We start from the raw sequence: 6000 nt of genomic DNA, 5'->3' as shown, positions 1-6000 counted from the left end.
TGGCAGATGTGCAGGTGAACCTCTGCTTAATGTGGAATGTCATCTTGGGGCCTGGGATGGGGGTGAGGGAGGAGGTGTGGGGACAAGTGTAGCATTTCCTGCGGTTGCAGGGGAAGGTGCCGGGTGTGGTGGGGTTGGAGCGCAGTGTGGAGCGAACAAGGGAGTCACGGAGAGAGTGGTCTCTCCGGAAAGCTGACAGGGGAGGGGATGGAAAAATGTCCTGGGTGGTGGGGTCGGATTGTAAATGGCGGAAGTGTCAGAGGATAATGCGTTGTATCCGGAGGTTGGTAGGGTGGTGTGTGAGAACGAGGGGGATCCTCTTGGGGCGGTTGTGGCGGGGGCGGGGTGTGAGGGATGTGTTGCGGGAAATACGGGAGACGCGGTCAAGGGCGTTCTCGATCACTGTGGGGGGAAGGTTGCGGTCCTTGAAGAACTTGGACATCTGGGATGTGCGGGAGTGGAATGTCTTATCGTGGGAGCAGATGCGGCGGAGGCGGAGGAATTGGGAATAGGGGATGGAATTTTTGCAGGAGGGTGGGTGGGAGGAGGTGTATTCCAGGTAGCTGTGGGAGTCGGTGGGCTTGAAATGGACATCAGTTACAAGTTGGTTGCCTGAGATGGAGACTGAGAGGTCCAGGAAGGTGAGGGATGTGCTGGAGATGGCCCAGGTGAACTGAAGGTTGGGGTGGAAGGTGTTGGTGAAGTGGATGAACTGTTCGAGCTCCTCTGGGGAGCAAGAGGTGGCGCCGATACAGTCATCAATGTACCGGAGGAAGAGGTGGGGTTTGGGGCCTGTGTAGGTGCGGAAGAGGGACTGTTCCACGTAACCTACAAAGAGGCAGGCATAGCTGGGGCCCATGCGGGTGCCCATGGCCACCCCCTTAGTCTGTAGGAAGTGGGAGGAGTCAAAAGAGAAGTTGTTGAGTGTGAGGACGAGTTCAGCTAGGCGGATGAGAGTGTCGGTGGAGGGGGACTGGTCGGGCCTGCGGGACAGAGATCCGCCATCCCAGGAATCAAACTGGTAAACCTTTGCTGCATTCCCTCTATAGCAAAAACATCTTTCTCAGATAAGGAAATTAAAGCTGCACACAATATTCCACGTGTGGTCTCACCAAAGCCCAATATATTTGCAGCTAGATATTCCTGCTTGTGTACTCAAATCCTTTCACTGTGAAGGCCACCATGCCATCTGCTTTCTTTATTGTCTGCTGCACCTGCATGCTTACTTTCAGCAACTGGTATACAAAATTTAGTTAAACCTTCACCCTTCACAATCCATTGCTATTCAGGTAATAATCATCCTTCTTGTTTTTGTTCCCAAAGTGGATAACCTCACATTTATTGACATTGTAATTTATCTGCCACACATTTTCCCAATCATTCAACTTGTCCCAAATTGAACTGAAGTATCCTTGCATCCATCTCACAGTTCATTCTTCCATCCAGCTTCATCTTGGCTGCAAACTTGGAGATATTGCATTTCATTCTGAAACAAAAACAAATTGCTGGAGAAACTCAGCAAGTCTGGCAGCATCTGTGGAGAGACGGCAGAGTTAACATTTCAAGTCCAGTTTCTCTTCATCAGAACTGTTAGTAACAAGGAAAAAGTGGTATTTATTATGAAGACACAGTTGGGGGAGGGGTGGGGGAAGGGGACATGTGAGTGGATAGGTGGAGAAAGATCCCAGAGAGAGAGAGAGAGACATGAAAGGTCTAGGTAAACAAGCTGTTTATAAATAGCAGCCCAGGACAGAAGAAAAACCGAAAGAACTTTAGATGCTGTAAATCAAGAACAAAACCAAAGTTGCTGGAAAAGCTCTGCAGGTCTGGCAGCATCTGTGATGGTAAGAACATTTTTGGGTCCAGTTTGGGTCAATTCGGAGGAAGAGTCACCAGACCCAAAATGTTAACTCTGTTTTTTCCTTCACAAATGCTGCCAGACCTGCTGAACTTTTCCAGCACTTTGTTTTTGCTCAGAACAGAAGAAAAGCTGAATAAGTGATAATAAGACCTAACAGTAGGAGAAAATGGGTTAGTTGTGATAAATTCAATTTATATAGCCTGATAATGGGCTTAGGAGTAGGTGGGAACAGGTGACTGTGCTAAAAGCAACCCATGTCATAACAGGACTGTGTGTCGGGTGGGTAAAAAACATGAAAGGATGGAATCAGGCTCTAAAGTTATTAAACTGAATGGTGAGTCTTGGAGACTGCAGGGTCCACAAGTGAAAAATGAGATGTTGTTCTTCAAGATCAAAAACAAAGCTGTTGGAAAAGCTCAGCAGGTCTGGCAGCATTTGTGAAGGGAAAAACAGAGTTAACGTTTTGGGTCCGGTGACCCTTCCTCAGAACTGATGGTAGCTGGGAAAACATCAGTTTGTATGCAGAAAATAGGGAGGTGGGTGGGGTAGGGAGTAAACGATAGGATAGAGCCCAAAGAGAGAGAAAGACAGTTGGACAGACAAAGGAGTTGGTAATGATCAGGCTGGGAGGGAGAATTGTTGTTAATGGGATCAGACATGGTAGGAACTGCAGATGCTGGATAATCTGAGATAACAAGGTGTACAGCTGGATGAACACAGCAGGCCAAGCAGCATCAGAAGAGCAGGAAAGCTGACGTTTTGGGTCTAGACCCTTCTTCAGAAATGCTGTTAATGGGGGCTGTTGGTGACTAACAACAGGGGGTGTGTAATGGCAGGCTATGTGGTAACAAGGCATGGGAGAGTTTAATGAACTCAAATTATTGAACTCAATATTGACTCTGGACGGCTGTAGGATCCCCAAGCAGAAAATCAGGTGTTGTTCCAGCTTGCATTGGGCTTTGCTGGAACATTGCAGGCAAGCCAGAGACAGAGGTGTTGGCCAGGGAACAGGGTGATGTATTAAAGAGTGTGTTGTTCCTCAAGCTTGAGCTGAGCTTTACTGGAACACTGCCAGTCACTCAGCATAATCTCTGCAGTCTAGAGAAGGCCTCATTGTGAACAGTGAATGCAGTGGACTAGACTGAATGATCTGCAGGTAAGTCACTGCTTCAAGTGGAAGGTATGTCTGCAGTCTTGGATACTGGCGGGGGAGGAAGTAAACAGGCAGTTGTTACAGCTTCTGCAATTGCTTGGGAAAGTAACATGGAAGTGCGAGGAGATGTTGAAAATTGACGAGGAGGAGGAGTGTACCAGAGTATCCAGAGGGGACAGTCTCTGTGGAATGCTGACAGGGGAGGGGAAGAGAATATGTATTTGGTCATGGCGTCTGGTTGGAGGTGATGGAAATGGTGGATGCAGAGGTGGTATGTGAGGACTAGAGGGACTCTATCATTGTGCTGAGGGGGAAGGGAAGGGGTGTCGAGCATGGCTAAGGACCCTGTCGACCATGGTAACAGGAAATTGTCAGTTGAGGAGAAAGGTGGACATTTCTGAGGACCCTTGTCAAAGTTGATATCATCAGAACAGATGTGATGGTGGACAAACTGAGAGAATGGGATGGAGTCCTTACAGGAAGCATGGCGTGAGGATGTATAGTTCAGGTAACTGTGGGAGTCAGTGGGTTTGTAGTGGATATTAGAGGCCAGCCAATCTGCAGAAATGGAAATGGAGATGTCAAGGGCAGAAAGGGAGAAGGTAGAAATAGAACAGGTGAAGGTGAGGGCAGGGTTGAAATTAGAAAGGAAATTGATAAATTCTTCCATTTCCAAATGATAGAGGGGAGCAGCACTGATGATGTCATTGATATATTGAAGAAAAGATGTGGGGAGAAACCCAAGTAAGATTAGAACAAGGATCGTTCCACCTACTCCACGAAGAGACAGAGATAAGTGTGGCCCATGTGTGTATCCATGGCCACACTCAGGTGGTCTTACTCAGTTAACATGACCATGACTTTAAGCATTAATTTTCTCCACCACTAATGTTCAGTAGCTGCAGCATGTACCATCTACAAGATGCAGTGAGATGCTCTTTGGAGGGTCAGTGTCTATGAAATAGGACCAAAAGGGGCTGACCAGGAATTCTTGAGGTTAATCTAAAAAGAAAGCTTAATTTGTCAATGAAAAGAACCAATATGAGATAAATTTCCACATTTCAGGGGATTTACAAGCATGCATAAATCACTCTCGGCCTCTCATCAATGAACTTCAACTCTGTTGGTAAAGATTGCAATCTGACCTGACGGGACCAGCTGTTCAGGTCCAGGTTTTCTCATAATTTTCACCCCTCAAATCCTCCCTCAGCAGAGAACCCATGATGAGAAAGGAAAATGCTAGGCAAACAGGCAGAGTTTGAAATGTATCACCAATTACTCTGTACCAGAGTCCACAGACAAACTATACATTGTAGAAGACAGAAAGTTCTGCCAAGCACCTGCACCCCCTTCAACTGCTGCAGTGAGTTTGTTGGTGGGAGGTTTTCATTCAGATGGAAGGGGGGGCCTCCATCGCCTTCCTTTGGACTTTGGGTAGCTCATCAGTCCTGATGGGGCAATGAATGCCCACTAAAGGTTTCACCCCAAACTTTCTGGATTTAGCCAAAGGTCCTATAGAGTCGTATTGGCAATATCATTGGATGAGCAACAGAGGATCTTTCAATAAAGCTCTGTGAGTGTGGATTCAAGTCCCACCAATGACAACTGGTGGAACTGATGTGGCTTTTGTGGCACAATGGTAAGTGTCCCTACCTCTGGCCCAGGAGGCCCAGATACAAGCCCTACCTAGTCTAAAGGTGTGTAATAAAGTGCAGAGGTGTGTAATAGCATCTTTGAACAGATTGATTAAAGAATATCTAACCCAATGTCTGTGCAATGAGCTCAGTAAGCAGATTCTGATATATTTGTTTGTGCACTTCTGATTTTGGGGGAGGGGGAAAGAGAACATCATTCAAAGGTCCTCAGGGTCTGATCAAGCATCAGGAAATGGGAGGCCTGGTCAAGAGCCCCTTGCCCTGATCTGGCTGATGCCTCTACCTCACCATCCCTCCCACCTAGACACAGCCCGATCCACCCAGAAATCCCTGCTCCCCACCTTCATACCATCACTCACTTGCGTCTGGGTCTCACCTCAATCCCAGGCCCCAAACAGGTGTCAGAATAGAAGCATTGGACAGAGGCTAAAGGTTAGATTTTCAACGAAATTAGAAAACATTGCTTCTTGCAAAGGGTAGGAGAAGTTTGGAAAGTCTCTTCTGCAAACGGCAACTGCTGCTCCATCAGTTGTTAATTTTGAATCCAAGATTGATAGATTTTTTGAAGAGTCACTGGAATAAAAACGATAACTCTGCTTTCCCTCCACAGATGCTGCCAGACCTACTGAGTTTCTCCAGTAATTTCTGTTCTTGTTTCAGATTTCCAGCATCTGCAGTTCTTTGGTATTTTTTATTGTTAGATTTTTGTTAGCCAAAGTATGAAGGGAACATATTAAACCCATTTGTGGAGCTACAATCGCCAATCAGGATGAAGAGTTTCAAAAGGGCTGAATTGTCTCTTCCACCATATTCTATACCTTTTTCTCATTTAATTTCTTTTTTCCAAACCTTTCCTTTGGCTCCATAATTGCTTAAAATCTATCTACATCTCTACTTTTTCCAGTTCAGATGAAAGGTCATAAGTGCCGTTTCTCCCTCCACAGTTGCTGCCTAGCCTACTGAGAATTAGCAGCTTTTTCCGTTTATAATTCCGAATTCCAGCATCTTCAGTACTTAGATAATAAAATGTGAGGCTGGATGAACGCAGCAGGCCCAGCAGCATCTCAGGAGCACAAAAGCTGACGTTTCGGGCCTAGACCCTTCATCAGAGAGGGGGATGGGGTGAGGGTTCTGGAATAAATAGGGAGAGAGGGGGAGGCAGACCGAAGATGGAGAGAAAAGAAGATAGGTGGAGAGAGTATAGGTGGGGAGGTAGGGAGGGGATAGGTCAGTCCAGGGAAGACGGACAGGTCAAGGAGGTGGGATGAGGTTAGTAGGTAGGAGATGGAGGTGGGAGGAAGGGATGGGTGAGAGGAAGAACAGGTTAGGGA

This window comes from Stegostoma tigrinum, chromosome 38 (genome assembly GCF_030684315.1).
Source record: "Stegostoma tigrinum isolate sSteTig4 chromosome 38, sSteTig4.hap1, whole genome shotgun sequence".
NCBI classification, from domain to species: domain Eukaryota; kingdom Metazoa; phylum Chordata; class Chondrichthyes; order Orectolobiformes; family Stegostomatidae; genus Stegostoma; species Stegostoma tigrinum.
The sequence above is the reverse complement of the archived record's forward strand: the minus strand, read 5'-3'. Positions refer to the sequence as shown.